The sequence below is a fragment of the Puma concolor genome, chromosome E3 (genome assembly GCF_028749965.1).
Source record: "Puma concolor isolate L17-30 chromosome E3, mPumCon1.1.hap2, whole genome shotgun sequence".
NCBI classification, from domain to species: Eukaryota; Metazoa; Chordata; class Mammalia; order Carnivora; family Felidae; genus Puma; species Puma concolor.
Window position 1 is genome coordinate 28351610 of NC_141682.1, and position 20608 is coordinate 28372217.

The window sequence follows — 20608 nt, forward strand, 5'->3', positions numbered from 1 at the left end:
CATGGGATCTGGTGTCAAGAAATTGGGCATTCTAGGGCTACATTTGCCTCTTGCAGTGGGTAAGTTGAGGAGGGCATCCCTTTCCACGCTGAGCCTCAGTTTTGACATTCCCATGGAGCTGAAAGACAAGACAATGTCTAAAATCCATGCTCCCTTGCGTATTCTGTGTTTCTGCCATTCCCTTGATAACCGGGGATAAAGTTGATCATTCTCTAGACCCAGGATGATGAAGCACTCACACCATATCCTGTGTATCATCCACTTCCCTGCCCTGCTTCTGATTAGAAAGATTTATGACAAATGATGGTATGTTCTTCCCAAAAACTCACTTTATTTACATCTGACCACATCCCTCACAGTGGATGATGGTGGTTAAGAGGAGGGGGTTTAGTGTTCAAATTCCATTCCTGCCACTTACTAGCTATGAGACTAAGACCTGTTACTTCTTCACTATTCATGCATTCATCCACTCATTCCATAAACAAATACTGAGAGATGCTGTTAGTGCTGTGGATACAATGACAAGAAGGGCAGACCCCATCCCTGTCTTCAAAGGGTACAACCCAGTGCCAAAGACAGCATTAACAAAGAGTGACCTGTGCCAGGATATGGGAAGACTTGATGCCAGAAGGTCACATAGCAGAAACCCCTAATGTAGTCTGAGCAGTGTGGAAGGTCTGGGAAAGCTTCCCAGTGGAAGGAAACAGAAGAGAGCCATATGCCAGGCAAAGAAACTTGCATATATGGCAGCCAGGGGCTAGAGAGAGTGGGGTGCCTTAGACTCCAAATTAAACTGAGGAAAGTTCATATGGAAGAAAGTGGATATGGAGTGTGTGGCAGAGAGGAGAACAGTGAGAGCTGGGTCTAAAGAGATCATGAGGGTCAGGTCATGAAAGAGATTTGTAAACCATTTTAGGGAGGATAACCCTTAATCCTTAGAGCAACAGGAACCACGCAGACAATTGTAAGAAGGGGGTGACATGATCATATTTTTATTTTGAAAAAGTCAGCTGCACTGTGGAGAATGGTTTCTGTGGACGGAGAGAAAAGGAAGAATGAACTGGAGGATGTACCAATAATCTAGGCAAGACACTGCTGGAACGAAGTCTCTCTTGGAGATCCAGACTTGACAAGTTTTGTTTCTCTATGTATCCCAGGTGCTCAGGGCACAGCCTAGTGCACACTGGGCAATCAGACATCATTTGCTAGACCAGAGCGTTGGCAGTGGGGATGGAGAGAGGTGTGTGGATTTGAGACCCAGTTTGTGGGCCAAAGGAGCAGAATTATTAATTGATTGTATGAGAGTTAAAAATGATTTCCGTTCTTCTGGCTTGGACAGCAGAGGAGGGGGGAGGAGAGAAGAGGCTAACATTCTTTGAGATGGAGAATCCTTAACCTCTCCAAGCCTCAGTTTTTCACCTGTGAAATGGGACCAATATCGCACGTTTTGCGAGTGTGTGCAGGGGGCGGCCTGGTGCCTGGTGCGTGCAAGGTGATCAGTGTGGCGGTCATGCATCCTCCATGCTTAGACCTCACCTCTCCAGAATGCAGGTCTCTTGAGGTTAAGAACGAAGAACTCACACATGTCCCCAGGGTCTCCAGGTTTGAAGTCCCCACAGAGATGGTGGCTGCAACAGCAGCAGCCGCAGCAGCAGTGGCAGCACACGTGAAATTTGAACAGCCAGGAAATGAAACAAGCAACTGAGATTGCTAATTGGAGTTTATTTTCTAAAAATGAGCTGTGATTCCCAGTACGGCTCAGTCACCTGCAAACCTGGTCCTTGATGAGCTATTCTGCTCTTTGCCGACTTGAAGGATTTCAGTGGACGCAGGAGTAGGTTTGTGGTGAGGCATTCTGCAGTGAAAGGGTATTTGGGGAGTGGGACACAGGGGGGAGCCTCAGAAAGGAAGTGAATTAGTTTTTCCTTCCAGGGAGGAGGAATCCTACCTGCTCTTGGGCAGGGTGGTGCCCTTGAGCTGGTTTCTTATGGAAAAGATGTAACTGCTGATGCCCGGAGAGGCTCAGAGGGTCCCACAGAGCCACCACCACCCTCTTTTCCTCCTGGCCACTCAGTGAATGGAGACCAAGCAACAACACCCCACCATGTAGCACACAGTCCTAGTACTGGGGTGACTGAGGTGAACAACACGCAGCCCCTGCCTTTCGCAGGGGAAACAGCCCAGTAGACAGGTTGTAATTACAACCTCATTTGATGGGTGTACATATTAGCTTCCTGGGGCTGCTTTAGCAGATGACCACACACCTGGATGGCTTAAAACAACAGAACTTTCTTCTCTCACAATCCTGGAGGCTAGACACTCAAAAGCAAAGGCGTCAGCCAGGCCATGCTCTCTCTTAATGCTCTAGAGGAAGGTCCTTCCTTGCCTCCTCCTAGCCTCTGATGTTACTAACAATTCTCAGCTCTTCTTGGTTTGTAGACGCATCCCTCCACTCGCTGCCTCTTTCCCCCTGCATGCCTGTGTCTCTTCCCCTCTTCTTATGAGGACACCAGTCATTGGATTTAGAGTTCACCCTCCTTGAAGATGACCTCACCTTAACTCAGTTGCATCTGCAAAGACCCTATTTCCAAATAAGGTCATACTGACAGGTACCAGGATTTAGGATTTGAGTGTATCTTTCTGTGGAGGCACAACTCAACCCATGACAGTATAAGTAAAGACCTGCTTGATATTGTCTATCAGAGTTCACCTTGTTACAAGTGCTATGGGGAAGAACTCCCACAATGTAATCTGCCCTTCCTTCCTTCCTTCCTTCCTTCCTTCCTTCCTTCCTTCCTTCCTTCCCTTGTTCCTTTCCTCCTCCCTCCTTCCCATCTGTTACGTTTTCACTTCTTTCTCCCCCTTCTGTGTTTTGGGCAACACATACCCGTTGGTCGTCCTCTGTGTATTAGGTAGTGTGCTGAACACTGACGATGGAGAGGGGGCCAGAACAGGCCAGGCTCTGACCTCTGAAGTTTGCAAGTCTGTGGGGGAAGAGACAGTAACAAAACATTCACACAAATACATGAAAATGACAACAGGGATGACTGGGATAAGAGCCCTTCTGAATACTCAAGCTGACATCTTGAACAGACTTCCTGGGGGAGGCTAAGGTCATGATGATCAGTCTCTAAGCTATAGACTGTTGCTGTAGTTCTGCCCCATAAACTTTATTGTCTCCTCTTCAAGATACAGGAAAGGTCACATATTTACTAGGGACCATCTGCATGGAACATTCTGGCTAGAGAATGGGTATGAGGAAGGGACCTTCCATTAGCAGACTAAACCCCGCTGTTACCCAAACCAAATCCCAAAAGCCGGGATTTGGAATGTGGATACAACCACAAGAGTGCCTCTGGAAGGAACTACTAGAACTTAATGATAAACTGACCATCACATTACAACCTGAGGCCAGGACATTATAAACGGTGTAGCAGCATCCTGGGTAGTGGAAGCACCCACAAACCTCAGATTTCCCAGGGCCTGGGATTTCTCCAAATTTCTGGATTTCCCAGATTTCTCCCTGACCCTTGGGCAGCTATGGAGAAACCAAAAGGTTTGTGGCAAGGAATACGGAGCTAGGGTACATGGGATGTGGGAACAAATGACAGGTTTGGCTTAGTCAGGGGAGGTGGAGGGCTTCCTAGGAAGTGATGATTGCTCTCCATTTCTCAGGCCCATGAAAACAGAGCTGGTGGGGCGCCTGGGTGGCGCAGTCGGTTAAGCGTCCGACTTCAGCCAGGTCACGATCTCGCGGTCCGTGAGTTCCAGCCCCGCGTCAGGCTCTGGGCTGATGGCTCAGAGCCTGGAGCCTGTTTCCGATTCTGTGTCTCCCTCTCTCTCTGCCCCTCCCCCGTTCATGCTCTGTCTCTCTCTGTCCCAAAAATAAATAAACGTTGAAAAAAAAAAGTTGAAAAAAAAATAAAAAAAAAAAAAGAAAAAACAGAGCTGGTAATAAAAGGGGAGACTTTACCCATGCACATCACAACATGGGTGGATCTCTAGGAATTACACATAAAGGAGTTCATGTTGAATTATTTCAGCATATGAAATTCTAGAAAAGACAAATACAATCTATAGTGATAGAAAACACTGAGGAGGGATTGTCTAGGAAGGAGCATGGGGAACTTTGGGGGGATATTGAAATGCTCTTTATCTTGATTATTGCGGTAGCGCCAAAGGTTGTATGTGTCAAAATCAGAGGTAAAATATACCTCAATCAAATGGATCTTGAAATATGCAGGTCATATCCTTTCTTGTTTTAATCCTGGGGGTCAAAACCATAGTAGAAACCATCCCAATATTTCCCAAAGGTCATTTGATCTTGTATGACATGATGTCAGAGGGGGGAAAGAATCCCTAGACAATCAGGATCAAACCCATCATTTTATACATGAAGAGATTGAACTCAGAGAGGGGTAGTGATGAGGCTAAAGGCACAGAGGTCAGAAGGATGTACTGTAGGTTGGGAAGATCTGGATGGCTGGAAGGGGACAGAATGGCATGTTCTTAGGTGACCCAACCCACCACTGAGATTAGAGGAGTTAAATCTGAGGTCATCCAGCTCATCAGATTTAGGACTGACATCCTACATGTGGCCAGTTGCACATCTGGAACACAAGCTAGCCATCCCCTTCTTTCTGTCCTTAGCCTTTCTGTGAAGCCTTCCATTGGCCCATTCAGACTGTCTGTCTCTCACGCCTCACCTACAATAGTCACACACTTAGTTTGCATTTATTTTTATCTCTCTTTACAGAGATTCTTCCACATCAGGTATGTCTTGATGTAAATCTGTGGTCTCAGCAGTCTGGGTCTATTTGGGATCAGTTTGCACTCAGAAATCGGTTGGGGCTCAGCATCATGCAATGGAGGAAGTTACAAGCCAAGAATCATTGTGTAGAGCACAGTCCTTCAACTTTGGTACATATCAGAATTAAAGTCTAGATTCCTGGGATGCATGTCCCATGATTTTGATTCACTGGGCTTGGATGGTGCCTGGGAATCTGCATTTGTATCCTGCACTCCAGGTGATTCTGATGGAGGCAGTTTGAAGACAAGGTCCTCCAGGTAACCTCTGGATTAAACCAGGGAAAGAGAAAAATAGATTTGGTTTGTTGACTGGCCAATGGACTCTCAATGTAACCCAAATTCAAAAGCAGATTTTTTTGTCCCTATGTCCAAAGTGAGGTTATGAGAAAGTAACAATTACAACAAGGGGCGTCTGGGTGGCTCTGTCGGTTGAGCATCTGACTTCAGCTCAGGTCATGATCTTGCAGTTCATAGGTTCAAGCCCTGCGTCAGGCTCTGTGCTCACAGCTCAGACCCTGGAGCTCGCTTTGGATTCTGTGTCTCCCTCTCTCTCTGCCCCTCCCCTGCTCATGCTCGCTCTCTCTCAAAAATAAATAAATATAGGGGCGCCTGGGTGGCGCAGTCGGTTAAGCGTCCGACTTCAGCCAGGTCACGATCTCGCGGTCTGTGAGTTCGAGCCCCGCGTCAGGCTCTGGGCTGATGGCTCAGAGCCTGGAGCCTGTTTCCGATTCTGTGTCTCCCTCTCTCTCTGACCCTCCCCCGTTCATGCTCTGTCTCTCTCTGTCCCAAAAATAAGTAAACGTTGAAAAAAAAATTTTTTTAAAATAAATAAATATTAAAAAAAATTAAAAAGCTTTATTGAGACATAATTCACATACCATATAAGTCATTCATTTAAAGTATACAATTCAGGGGCGCCTGGGTGGCGCAGTCGGTTAAGCGTCCGACTTCAGCCAGGTCACGATCTCGCGGTCCGTGAGTTCCAGCCCCGCGTCAGGCTCTGGGCTGATGGCTCAGAGCCTGGAGCCTGTTTCCGATTCTGTGTCTCCCTCTCTCTCTGCCCCTCCCCCGTTCATGCTCTGTCTCTCTCTGTCCCAAAAATAAATAAACGTTGAAAAAAAAAATAAAGTATACAATTCAATGTTTTTAGTATATTCACAGAATGTGCAACCATCACGACAATCAATACTAAAACATTTCCTTTATCTCCTCCCCCCAAACCCCCATATGCCCCAGAGTCACTTTCCATTTCCTCTCAACACCCACTACCCCTAGGCAACCGCGAATCTACTTTGTCTCAATAGACTTGCCTATTCTGGGCATTTTGTATAAATGGAATCAAACAGTATATGGCCTTTTCTGACTGGCTTCTTACACCTGGCATAATGTTTTCAAGATTCATCCATGTTGTAGCACATGTTGGTAATACTTCATGTCTTCCTATTGTCACATATTCCTAATAATGGATTTTAAAATGTTGGCATCTTATTTACTTACTTATCCATAAGTTTTCATTTTAATTCCAGTATAGTTAACATACAGTGTTATATTAGTTTCAGTAGCTAACATGTCTATGAGTGGAACATCTATCTTCCTTCTAGAAGAAGAGGCCTTATAGCCGCTTGAAAGTTCAGGTGCAGTCAAATAGGAATGTTATTCAAGGCTGGAGTGACTTTCCCACTGCCTTCCATGGTGTCCTAACCACACAAGAGGCCTCTACCTTCCCTCCTACTGGCCTCTGCTTGGGATGACGCACCCCCTGGTCGTGTGTAGTCCGTGCATCCTCTTATTCTAAACTCAAGTGTCTCTTTCCCTGGCTTTCTCCTCATTTTGACCTTCATTTTGACACGTTACACCTCTTTCCTTTTTGTGTTGTGACGGGGAATGGGCTTCCTGTCTATGCTAATGATTTCTCCAAGAGAGAGCCTGAATGTTACTAATTTTTGTATTCCAGGTGCCTAAGATGTTCTTGGTGAGTGTGAGGTGCTTGGTTGGTGTTTACTGAACGGATAAAGGAGTGACTGAACACACGAATGGAAGAAACATACCCACTGAAGCCAGCGAGTGTGGTGTGTAAGCCATTTCTCCTGGCAGGTTTGAACCTGGCAGTTTTAGCTCCTCCTGTTTGAAATGACTTGTTTGAAAGCGAGTGGGAATGACAATTGAAAGACTATTAAACTGCATAGGCATGAAGAACAGGCTTCTAAGAGTGGTTCCCTACGGGGGAGGGATCGGCAAGCCTGGCGGTGGCTCTCACTTACTTCTTCATTATAGACTTCGAGAGGAGAGAGTTGTGTGGTAACAGGTGATTTGTACTCATCATTTTGAGGGATTTTTTTTTTTTTATAAAGAAGTACAAGAAGGAGCAGATGAATAAATACAAAATGCTGTTTTAGAGTTGAATCTGAGTACCAAGCTGGCTCTGGGTGACTTGGGGCAAATCGCTTTCCCCTCTGAGCCGTCTCCTCACTTGTGAAAGGAGACTGAGAAAGCCTGCCTCCTGGGTCCACCGTGAGGATCGAAAAGCACAGGGTCTGGCACACGGGGGACCCTTGACAAATGACAGCTATCACTGCTATTATTAGCAATATTAGCAACACACAGAAAAATGATAAACCAGGGAGTACAGAGGTCTCTGCCAATCAGGGACAGTCTTTGAAATCTAATTTTATTTATAGCCTGTCTGCTTATGCTGGGTAGCTTAACATATTGATTCTTTGAAAACCATGTGGCTTAACCCTGGCACAGAGGCTTTTTTAATAAACTCTGCTTATTGGGTGGTTACGTGGAAGGCAGCTGCAGTGACCTCAGTGACCAAGTGAATCATTGTGATAACAGTAGCTGCCATTTATTGAGCTCTTACTATGAGCTACTTAGTCCTTAACACAGTTCCCACGAGATCTTATAATCCCCATTTTACAGATGGGAAAATGAGGTACAGACAGGTTAAATATTTAAGGCCATATATCTTGTAAGTGGCTTATCCAAGATTCAAACCCTGGTCTGCTGGGTCAAAGTTAGTGATCTTTTTGTTAGACCTGATGCCTCTCAAGTTGTAGATAATGTGGTATAAGAGAAAGAGAGTAGGGGAGAGGTGCCTCAGTGGCTCAGTAGGATAAGCGATAGACTCTGGGTTTCAGCTCAGGTATCGGCCTTACAGTGGTGAGATGGAACCCCTTGTCGGGCTCTGCACAGAGCGTGGAGCCTGCTTGGGGTTCTCTCTCCCTCTGTCTCTGCCCACTCAAAATAAATAAACTTTCAAAAAAGGAGAGAAAGGAAGGGGGGGAGAGATGATGCAAAGGGTCAGTGGGATCTGAAGAAAGATATATGGCTTCCCAGTTTTCCCATTGGATGGCTCATGTCACGTGTAGTGGGTCCTGGAAGACTTGGAATGAAGCGTGGTGGCTTTTTGCTGCTGTCACTCATGCCAGGCGGTTCTGTGAACTCTGACCCAGGGTGCAGGCTGTGTGGGTAGGAGAGGTTGCCATGGAGACCTGAGGATGCTGAGCAAAGGGCTACCAGCTGTCCCTCCGTATCCAGCCTTCCTTTCTTCCAGCATAAGATGATTGTTCATAGAGCATATGGTCACCTAGGAATAAAGACTGCATTTCCCAGTCTTCCTGGCAGCAATGTGTGGCCACATGTCTAAGTTTTGGATGATGGGATATGAGTGGTAAATAAGGAAGGGGAAATAATTATTCACTGGACCCAGAATTCTAGTTTCCCTGCTTGAAAGTTGGTTTAAGGTCAAACTCTGCTGGACTCAAAATCAAAGTGTATTTTTTTTTTTAACATTTCTCTTTCTGAGTCATACCCATGGAAATGCCCAAACATAAGAACAAGGATGGTTCCTTTTTCTCCTGCCCCAGATGTCCATATACCTAACTTCCATTCAAAATTCATTTAAACCAGTATACAGTGAGCATTTCCTGTGTGCCACATGCTGTGCTTAGCCCTGGGGATATATCAGAGAACAAGACACAGACATTATCACCAAGCTGATACTCCAGAGGGGAGACTGACAAGCCAACAGTATAATACAGTACAAGGAACAGGAAAGCTGGAATGCAGGGGAGGTCCACAGAGGGACATTGAAGCTAGTTTATGGGATTGGGGAGGGCTTCCTGGAAGATGTTTTACCTAAGATGAGACTGACCTATGGGAAAGAGTTGGCCAGGTGAATTGTGGAGAAAGGAGGTTTCCAGAGGAAAGGCCAGGGAGGAGAGGGAGGGAAGCTTGGCACCTTTGGAGGGATATGGAGCCTGAGTGGGGGGCCAGGGTCAGATATTTCAGAGGTTTCTTGGTTATGCTTGGCATTTCAAACTCGTCCTGAGAGCAATGGGGAGTCACTGGAAGGTTCTAATGTGGAAGTGATAATATCAGACATAATCTATAGAAACCTTCATTAGATGCAATGTGGAAGGGAGATTGGAGGTGGCCAAGCCTGGAAATGCAGACACAAGTTAGGTGGCTATTTCAACATATGCATTGCATGCACACATGCACACCCACCCCCCCCCCCCCCCACACACACACATAAACCCTTTACACCAAAAGTTTATGCGAGCACCAGACTATGCCTACCATCAGGGGCTGGAAAACAATGTCTTAAGCTATTCTATTGTCTGTGACTTTGCTTTCTCATCTGTAGGATGGGAACAACCACAAGTGGCCCCTCAGTGTCTCTTGGGATTTCCAAGAGAATGGAAATGTCACATGGTTGATGCCTTTCCAGCTCCGTGTGGATAAGTACAAAGAGCTGCTTCCAACCATCTCTTCATTTCCTCCAGTCCTTCAGTCCCCATCAGGTGAGGCATCTCTGGGACTTGTATATGGGGAAGGCATTCAGATGGGGATGCGGATCTGAAGAACAGACAAGTTTTAATTGGATTCCCATTTAGTGTCAAAGTTGAAACGAGGGGTGGGGAGCTATGACAGTAAAATTTAGAAATTACAGAATTGGCTAGAGACTTGCGGGGAAGAGTGGGAATCCATCTTGCCTGGGACTCCTTTGAATGGATAATGAGGATGAATGAGGATGTGCTCATGTTCTTTTTTGTGGGGTCCCTGTGTGAGTTTGCCAGGGCTCCCATAGCACAGTGCCACAGACTGAGTGGCTTAAACATGGGGGATTTATTCTCTCACAATTCTGGAGGATAGAAGTCCAAGATCAAAGTGTCAGCTGCATTGGTTTCTCCTGAGACGTCTCTCCTTGGCTAATAGATGGCCGTCTTCTCCCTGGGTCTTCACATGGTCCTCCCTGTGTGTGTGTCTGTGTCTTAATCTCCTCCTCCTAGAAGGACACTAGTCATACTGGATGAGGGCCCCGCCTAACGATCTCATTTTACCTTCATCACCTCTTTAAAAGCCCTGTCTCCGGGGCGCCTGGGTGGCTCAGTCGGTTGAGCGTCCGACTTCGGCTCAGGTCATGATCTCGCGGTCCGTGAGTTCGAGCCCCGCGTCGGGCTCTGTGCTGACAGCTCAGAGCCTGGAGCCGGTTTCGGATTCTGTGTCTCCCTCTCTCTGACCCTCCCCTGTTCATGCTCTGTCTCTCCCTGTCTCAAAAATAAATAAAAAAACGTTAAAAAAAAAAAAAAAAAAAAAAAAGCCCTGTCTCCAAATATATCACCTTCTGAGGTCTTGGGGCTTAAGACTCCAATATATGAATTTGGGGGTGGGGGGACACAATGCAACCCATAACAGTGCCCCGACGGCTTATTTATATAAGTGAGTATGAACAAACTGCCAGGAAACCCGAAGACTGAGAAATATCCTGCCGAAGTTTATCCCCAGACTGAGAGATCTTGACTGAAACAGATTTGCTACCACTTGGATTGTGGCAACAGCCACATTTTCCTGTTCTTTATCTTGGCTCTAATGCACTGCTGTACGAAAGGATCCGCACCCAGTTTTCTCTTTCTTTGCCCCTTTGCTGAACGAGTTTTGCTATGGCGACCCCTGGCCGGAAAGCGCTAGCCCAGGGAGTGGCAGGGCCAGCCCGTGGTCTTCTCTGCTCACTTCTTGGACAGGCCCTGCTGTATGCCAGCTGCTGCATTAATCTCCGGAGTGCAGTTTATTGCTAACATTTTCCTCTGTGGGGGGGGGCGGGGGGAAGGGGTGTGGCTGGGCAAAGTGGCACCTTCAAGAAAGCAGTCACATGGAAAATAGGATCCTCCCAAAGAGGGAAGCCACTCCTTCATCACTGAGGAGGTCACATTTGGATTTTCGGTCCCACGCCGACCTGCACTCTGGTTATCTTGCAGCCGCTGGCTTCAGTGACACTTCCTGAGAGTTTTCAGTGGGGCTCCTCCTGCCGTCCCTGAAGTTGCAAACAGCGATCTGCAGACTTCACAGCCTTTTTACTCCCCTCAAGTCCTTTGAAGGAAGTTTCGTCCTCTGCCTCTTGGGGTTTGGAGTCTGGATCATTCACAGCCAACCCCTCTGATGTGTCCGGTGCAGGAGTTTAGCAGTAGGCAGGGGGGAGGCAGCAATGAGATAGGATTCACCCTTCAAAGGGGCGTGTGACCCAATGAGTCATCTGCCTGAGAGCCATCTTCCATGTCCCTCAGGGCCCTGAGGATCTTTGGGAGGCAGCACCTGTGTGGAAGAGAGACGGGGCATGTAGAGCAGGGGGAGTTTGTTGAAGTCTCCTGGTGTAAGCCAGATCCTTGTTGTGTGGTCCCCAGCATCCTGATGTCTGTGGAATCTGCATCGAATGCCAGGATCTCCTTTGAGGGTCTTATGTTTGTCCATTGGTATGTTGGCGGCCAGCATTGTGCAAAGGTTGCCCAGCCAGCAGTCCCTCCGCCGAGGTTTAGTTAGCATGCACGGCCATAAGCAGTCCTGTGGCTTCCAGGGAGTGAATCAGAAGCAAACTGTGTGCTCAGAAGTGAACCGAAGCCTTGTTCCTTCTCCCTCTTATCCTTGGGAAACCAGGTGTGGAGGTTCCTTCTCCCCATGGAAGACAGTTTAGGTCCTGGGCTGATTTTCCACTTCCCAGCTGGCCCCATTTGGATATTTCTACCACGCCTTTTTGTTCATTAATTCATTCATTCATTCATTCATTCATTCCACAAATATTTATGTAAGCATCAGTGGTGTTCTAAGCACAGCTTAGTCGTACTGTGATGTGAGGCTTAACTTTATGCATCAACTTGACTGGGCCATGGCCTACCCAGATATTCAGCCAAACATTGTTCTGGTTATGTGTGTGAGAGTGTTTCCAGATGAGAATAACGTTTGACTCCATGGACAGAGTAAAACAGATTGCTCTCCTCAGTGTGGGTGGGCCTCCTCTAATCGGTTGAAAACCTAAACAGAGCAAAGAGGCTTGAGCTTCCTCTAAGTGAGAGAGAAACCCTCCTGCCTGGCTGCCTTCAAGCTGGGACATTAGCCTTCTGCCTTTGGTCTCAGACTCACCCTGGAACTCACTCCACAGGCTCTCCTGGGTGTACAGCTTGCCAACTGCAGATCCTGGGACTTCTACTGGTTCTGCTTCTCTAAAGAACCCAGACTAATACATCTGGGAACCCAGAAGTGAAATAAACCAAGCCTCCACCTTTGGGTGTGGGGATGGAGTAGGGGAGGTCTCTGCACCTGGTTTGTCGTGTATCAGGACAAATTTGCACAGCACTTTTAGTCACATAATAGTCTCTAACTGGAAAAACAATTCCCTGAACACACTACCTCCCTGCCCCGTCCTCCACCTCCCAGAACTCTGGGATGGGAAAGGGGGTCTGAGGTGTGGAGATATATCTTTATACTGTTTCTCTTCTTCTTAAAGAAGGGATTCTTGGGGCATCTGGGTGGCTCAGTTGGTTGAGCATCCAGCTTCGGCTCAGGTCACGATCAGGTTCTTGAGTTAGAACCCCACATCAGGCTGGCTGCTGTCAACCTGTCAGCACAGAGATTGCTTCAGATTCTCTATCCCTCTCTCTCTGCCCTTCCCCACTTGTGCTGTCCAAAAAAATAAATATAAAAACAGAAGGGATTCTTTTTTTTAATTATTTATTTTGAGAGACAGGGAGAGAGAGAGAGAGAGAGAGAGAGAGAGAGACCCAAGCAGGCTCCAAGCTCAGCACATGGAGCTTGACACAGGTCTAGATCCCACACTTGTGAGATCATGAACTGAGCCAAAGATAAGAGTCAGATGATTAACCAACTGAGCCATCCAGGTGCCCCAAAGAAGGGATTCTTTTTTTTTTTTTTTTAATTTTTTTTTTCAACGTTTATTTATTTTTGGGACAGAGAGAGACAGAGCATGAACGGGGGAGGGGCAGAGAGAGAGGGAGACACAGAATCGGAAACAGGCTCCAGGCTCTGAGGCATCAGCCCAGAGCCCGACGCGGGGCTTGAACTCACGGACCACGAGATCGTGACCTGGCTGAAGTCGGACGCTTAACCGACTGTGCCACCCAGGCGCCCCCCAAAGAAGGGATTCTTAATCTGTTTTGTGCCAGGGACCCCTTTGGCAATCTTATAAGCCCTTCTCAGAATAATGCATTAAAATACATAACATAAAATACATAGGGATATAAAGAAAACCAATAAACAGTTCTCAAAGAATTTTACAAATTGTGACATAATAACACATGCACTTCCTTTGTTAATGTGTTACATAACACGATTTAGCAGTGGGTTTAATAACAACTGATTTTATTTTATTTATTTTTTAAATTAAGTTTATTTATTTTGAGAGAGAGAGAGAGAGAGAACAGGGGAAGGGCAGAGAGGAAAGGAGAGAGAGGATCCCAAGCAGGCTCCGTGCTGTCAGCACAGAGCCAGATGTGGGGCTTCAACTCACAAACAGTGAAATCATGACCTGAGCTGAAATCCAGAGTCAGGGGCTTAAATGACTGAGCCACCCAGGCACTCCAATAACAACTGTGATATTAAAGTACTGATGAGCATAAGTTTTATTCTGAAGTAACTGTAACACCTGGGATGTGATAGGAAAATGGCCATGATCTGTTGATCACCAAGGTCCAAATACTACAAATAGTATAGCAGTTTATCGCCCACTGTCTTGGTTTGCCAGGGCTGCCTTAATAAAGTACCATAAATTGGACAACTGGGACAACAGAAATTTACTTTCTTTTTGCCCTGGAGGTTGGAAGTCTAAGACCAAGGTGTTGGCAAAGGCATGCTTCCATTGAGGATGCTAGAAAGTGTCCAAGATGGTGTGATAATCTACAGATACACCTTGCATACAGGAAAGAGAAGTGGAGTTGTACTTGTGAAAAAAAGTAGACAAAAAATAAACTCTTTAACCCATACTCTCTTACTTGGGTCTTACTTTTTCCTCGCTGGCCTATGGAGCATCTCTCCAACTCCTGCTTCTCCGACAAGCAGTAAGCAACTTCAATGACCCAATTTTCTAGCCCTGAAACCACCCTTCTTAGGAATATATGGTGAATAGGAACTACTTTTTTTTTTTTAATGTGAAAGTCAAATGTTATCATGTCACCCCCACCCCCACCCCCCCGCCACTACTCCTTTGATGACCTTTGCTTTGCTTTCAAAATGCTTAAAGTGGCATCTGAGGCCCCACACAACTGGCCCTGCCCACCTCCCTGGCAACATCTCACTCTCCGCTCACCCCTGCAACAGTCGGGCCACCCACTTTCTCTCAGGTCATTGAACACACCTATCTCCCTTCTGCCCCCAGCTTTAGCTCATGCTATTGTTCCACTGTTGATTCAGAAATGCCAAGGATTTCTGTTAAGATGTGGGGGGAATGTGCCTTTCTTGCTTCTGTGAATTCACAAGAAGCAAGATAGTGTGAAAACTCGGGTGTTTAGAGACCCATGGAAGACACATTTTCTGGGGGTAAGAATTCAGTTAAACTAAAACATTGTGTTTTTGAATGAAGATACCAGTTTCCTTTCTTTGCACCTTCAACTGGAGTTAAAACTTACATTATAGTGTGTGTGTATGTGTTGCATGTACTACTTGGTAAAAACTCTTTCTTACAGACTTGGAATAATTAATTTCCCACATGTGCAAACTGCTAGAATAATCATCTAACTGTGCTCTGTAAACCAGGGTCCGAAATGTTACCTGAGACATGAACATTCCCATGAGGTGGAATTTGACTTATTCTGTGTAAGCGGAGTGTATGTAACTGAGACAGGGACAGAGACAGAGACACTTTAACCTAAAGGAGCATTTCCTGTATTTTGTTCATGTGTTTACTGCCACTAAGATTTCTGCTACATTCTGGGCCCCTGGGTGGTTCAGTTGGTTAAGCATCCGACTTTGGCTGAGGTCATGATCTCACGAGCCCCATGTCAGGTTCTGTGCTGACAGCTCAGAGCCTGGAGCCTGCTTCAAATTCTGTGTCTCCTTCTCTCTCTGCCCCTCCCCCACTCGTGCTCTGTCTCTTTCTCTTTCAAAAATAAACGTTAAAAATTTTTTTTAAAAAAGATTTCTTCTATATTCAACTACCATCTGTACTTAGTTCCTTATAGGGATTCACTATATTTTCATAACATTTTTTCTTTAAATTAACCCACTTTTTATAAACTTAGCTTCTACCTAAAAGAATATCAAACAAGCCACAGACAAGGAGAAAATAATTTCAAAACATGTATTACATAACAGTCTAGCATCGAAAATATACAATGAACTCTTAAAGCTCAACAGTAAGAAAACAACCCAATTTTAAAAAAGGGCAAAACTCCTGAACAGGCACCTCAGATTACAAATTGAAAATAAACATTTGAAAAGATGCTCATTATCATCTGTCATTAGGGAAATCAAAATTAAAAATAACAATGAGACAATATCATATAGACTTGCTTGCTATAGACTGAATGTTTGTGTCCCCTTCCCCCACAACTTCATAGCAAGGCTCCCACAGTATTGTGAGATTTACCTCCAGGAACTTGACCAGTTTCTCACAATAAACATAGGAGAAAAATCCCCTGTGCTTTTAATGGGGGGGGGGCAAGGTCGGGGTGCAGGGCATGGAAGGGAACCATTTCAAAATATGCCAGAACACTCTATTCTTACAAAATTTGCCCTCTCAGGCGAAACTAGTTAGCCAGAATCTAACCTCTGGGGTTTTTTCAGAACATAACTAACCCCAGGAAAGGGAAATACCCAACTCCAAATACCCACTCCAATAGACTCCCATGGGAGAAAGGGCAATACCCCTTAGGTGGCAGGATTGTGGTAGAACCCCACCCTAATGAATGTTGTGAAAATCTCAAGACAAAGGAAGACAACCTGGCTGTGTGCACATGTGCGACGTTCCTCCCAATTCTGTAACCTAGACTGCCCATTCAGACTGTATGTTACCATATATGGGAGACAAAGGAGCAAAAAATGTACAAAAGGCAACCTCCCACTGCACTCGGGGCTCAGCCTTTTGGGTCTTAGCTCACTGAGCCCGTGCTGGTATGAATAAAGCTGCTTCATGGAAAGAAAAGCCTTGGTGTCCTGACTCTCTGTGTGACTCGCTGCTACAGGATTTCTTGATTGCTGTGGCTTTATAGCAAGTTTTGAAATAGGTCACTGTCAGTTCAATGTTGTTTTCCTTCAGTGTTGTGTTGGCTATCCTGGGTCTTTCATCTCTTCATAAAAACTTTAAAAATAGTTTGTCAATATCCACCAAATAACTTGCCAGAACTTTGGCATTGCATTGGATCTCTAGATCAAATTGGGAAGAACTGACACCTTGGCAATGTTGAGTCTATCCATGAACAGGGAATCTCTCTCCATTTATTTAGTTCATTGATTTCTTTCATCGGAGTTTTATCATTTTCCTCAAAGATCATGTGCATATTCTACTTGATTTATACCATAGTATTTCATTTGGGGGAGTGCTACTTGTAAATGGTGTGGTGTGGTGTGTGTGTGGTGTGGTGTGTGTGTGTTTAAGTACACTTCACACCCAGTACAGAGCCCAACATGGGGCTTGAACTTAGGACCCTGAGAGCAAGACCTGAGCTGAGATCAAGAGTCTGATGCTTAACTGACTGATCCACCCAGGGGCCCCGCTTTTCCTTTTTTTTTTTAAATAGTGTTGTGTTTTTTATTTCAAATTCCACTTGTTCCTTGTTGGTATGTAAGAAAATGATTAATTGTTGTATATTAATCTTGTATCCTGAAACACTGCCATAATCACTTATTGCAGGAGTTTTTGTTGTTTTGTTATAGATTCTTTCACATTTTCTATATACATGATCCTGTCATCTGAGGACAAAAACAGTTTTATTTCTTCCTTTTGAAGCTGTATACATTTTATTTCCTTTTCTTGCCTTATTACATTATCTAGACCTTCCAGTATAATATCGAAAAGCAATGGTAGGAGAAGATAAACTTGCCTAATTCCTTATCTTAGTGGGAAAGATTCAAGTTTCTCACCATTAAGTATGATGTTAGCATTAGGGTTTTTTGTGGGGGTGGGGGGTGGGGTGTTTAAATCAACCTGAAGGAATCCCTCTCTAAAACTAATTTAGTAAGAGTTTTTATCACGAATGGGTATTGGATTTTGCCAAATACTTTTTCTGTATCGATATGATCACACGATTTTTCTTAGTTGGTTGATGTAATGGATTACATTAATTTTATTGTATTACATAGTTGATTTTTGTCTGTTGAGCCAGTCTTACCTACCTGGGATAAATGGCACTTGGTCATGCTATATAATTTTTATGCATTTTTGGATTTAATTTGCTAATATTTTGTTAAGGATTTTTGTGTAAGAGATATTGGTATATGTTCATGACAGACATTGGTCTGTAGTTTCCTTATAATGTCTTTATCTGGTTTTGGTTTTAGGGTAATGCCTGCCTCATAGAATGAGTTAGGATGTACCTCTCAGATTCTATCTTCTGAAAAAGATTGCGGAGAGTTGGTATAATTTCTTTTTTAAGTAGTTGGTGCTTTCTGTTTTGGAAGATTATTAATTATTGATTCACATTCTTTAATAAATGTAGGCTTCCCCTCCCCTCTCTTTTTAAGCAGTGCACTCTTCTTTTTTCCCCAAATAAAGTCTTTCTAAGTGGGCAGACAGGCTAGGGCAGAACTACCTGGGCTGAGATTGGGGGAGGGCACCTAAAATTTTTTCTGGTCATCTTCCCTTTCCACCTTCTTTTTCATGACCCCCTCCCCTTCACTCGGATGACACCATAGAATCCTGTTGCTCTAAGGAACACAGCTGAGATACCACTGGTCTAAAGGTCAGCATAACTGAAAGGAGTGCACGATGCTCTGATTCCCACTCAAAGACCCTGACAGCTGTGGACGAGCCTGGAGACTCCCCCGCACCTCAGTTCTGTCCCCTAACTGGCACTCTCAAGCCCTGTCTCACAAGATGTGGTAAGGATAAGAGACTAAGACGGATGCAAAGGTCCATATATCTTTGGAAGAATTTTGGGACACAGTTATTTCAGGCTGAAAAGATCCAGGTTTTGTTTTGTTTTGTTTTGTTTTGTTTTTAGTGTAGTGACTGTAGTAATCAGTTTATTACACAGATTAATCATTCTTTTTAAAAATTTGTTAATATTTATTTTCAAAAGAGCGAGAGAGACAGAGCATGAGCAGAGGAGGGGTAGAGAGAGAGAGAGGCAGACACAGAATCTGCAGCAGGCTCCAGGCTCCAAGCTCTGTCAGCACAGAGCCCACGGAGGGCTCAAACCCATGAACCGGGAGATCATGACCTGAGCTGAAGACAGACGCTTAACTGACTGAGCCACCCAGCCGCCCCAAGATTAATCATCCTTGAGCATACAAGCTCCAGGGGAGCAATTGGGTCTTTAAATATACGCAAGTATTTCCATCAAATGAATTTTCACTCTTACATCCACATAGATCTAAGCAGTTAAAAACGCAAGAAAAGTAAGAGCTATTAGCTATGTATTAACTGAGAAACCACATGCAAACTAAAGAATGTGGAAGACAGGAAGGGGATAAAAGGACAAAGGTTTAAGGGTGGGGAAGTGCAAAAGATGTGGGAACAAAGGCCATGATACTTTAGATGCTAATAGCTCCAATCCATCTGAATGTTGGCCAGTTAAACTTAGACCTTAAAATGCAGGATGTGAATGGATTTTAATCTGTTTGGTCATTACTTTCACCTAAGATGGGGGTCCTTCGAAATAAAATGAATACAGAAACAGCTTCATGTTCTTCACCTTGCTTGAGAAGATCCAGGTTTAATGCTTTAATGCACACTGCTGGTGGGAGTGGAAACTTGTGCAACACTGTGGAGAGCACTTTGGTAGTATGGGGTCAAGCTGAATCTGCAACTGACCTTCTGACCTGACGATGACACTTTATTTTATATATTTATTTACTTTAAGAGAGAGAGACAGAGAAAGGGAAAGCACGAGTGGGGGAGGGGCAAAGAGGGAAAGAGTGAGTGAGTGAGAGAGAGAGAGAGAGAGAGAGAGAGAATCCCAAGCAGGCTCCATGCTGTCAGCACAGAGACCAATGCGGGGCTTGAACCTCTGAACAGGGAGATCATGACCTGAGCCAAAGCTGGATGCTTAACCGACTGAGCCACCCAGGCACCTAAGTTTATAAGTACATATAGGTAATAAATTATAAAAACATGGACTAGAAGGGACACGTACATACCAAGTTCATAATAATGGGCAGGGGAGGTGTCCTAGGTAAGAGAACGCAGGGATTAGGGTTGCCACACACACACACACACACACACACACACACACACTTATATGAATCTGATAACTTTTCTCAACTTTGGTGACTACATCGTTATATTTATATAGTTCTTTGTATTTTCTACATGTAAAGTTTTTTTTTTAAAAGTAAAATGCATTTATTTCCATCTTGCTAAAATCCACTTATCAAACAATTCTATAGACCTTACTATGTATGGCTTTGCAAATATTAATACTTCAAACCTCATAATAATCTGAAGAGGTGCTATTTTAAAAGGGAGGAAAGAGATGCACAGAGAGGGCAAGCTACTCACCTAGGATAAAACAGGGAGTGACAGAGCTGGGCTTCAGATCCAGGTAGCTGGGCACCACTGTGCATGCTCTCAAGGACCCTCCACCTGTTAAGCTGTGACCCGCAGTCCCTCATTAGGGTCCCCTGTGTCCTCCCCATACTGCCCATTGACTTGTCTTTCCTTACTTTGTTTTAAGCTGTGTATGAGATCTGGATTCACACCTCTCTCATTACTCCAGCCCAGTCCCTGGCCCTCACAAATAAACAGCAAATGTTGTTGATCAAATGAATGGATGAATGAGTTGCCTGAGGTTCCTGGAAGCATCTCCATGCAAATGCCATGCGCAGGGCCATTGTCTTTGAGTCCTCCACTGCGTTTGATGCCATCCAGGGTGCTGGCACTGGGCATTATAGGAAATGAGCCCATTAGTAGAAAAATTGAAAAAAAGAAATTAAAACAATATGGGATTTTTATTCTTAGGGGGTCACCTTACTCTCTCTGCCTGTGGGTGTTTTGTTCAGAGAAAATTGTAGAATTTTAGGAAACAGCTGGGTCTCCTCACAAATCCATCTTTTTTCTCCAAATATTCCCACTTACTTCTGGTTTCAGTTTAAATGTCTTTTCTTCTGAGAAGCCTTCTCTGGCTACCCTGTTCCCTCTTTGCTGGTGTTCTGTCTCATATTACCCTTCTCTGTATCAAACTTACTGCAACTTATATATATTTTTTGTGAATTCATTCTTTCCAGTGTCTCTGTGCCCCGGGAGACTGAAAACTCCGAGAGGTCAAAGATCACACTTGTTTTGTGCACACCTTGTCTCCAGTACCTGGCACAATGCTTTCTACACAGTAAGTGCTCATTTATCATCATTGAA

At 44.8% G+C, this 20608-nt stretch overlaps 1 long non-coding RNA gene across 4 annotated transcripts in view; it reads left to right on the forward strand.

Annotated features, from left to right (window-relative positions):
* The window catches only part of LOC147573091 (uncharacterized), a 233878-nt gene that overhangs the window by 200113 nt on the left and 13157 nt on the right, over window positions 1-20608 (forward strand). For all 4 annotated transcript variants that reach the window (XR_015245708.1, XR_015245711.1, XR_015245709.1 and 1 more), the window contains one exon: window positions 20482-20582. This is a non-coding gene — a long non-coding RNA (uncharacterized LOC147573091). The remainder of the gene's footprint in view (window positions 1-20481; window positions 20583-20608) is intronic.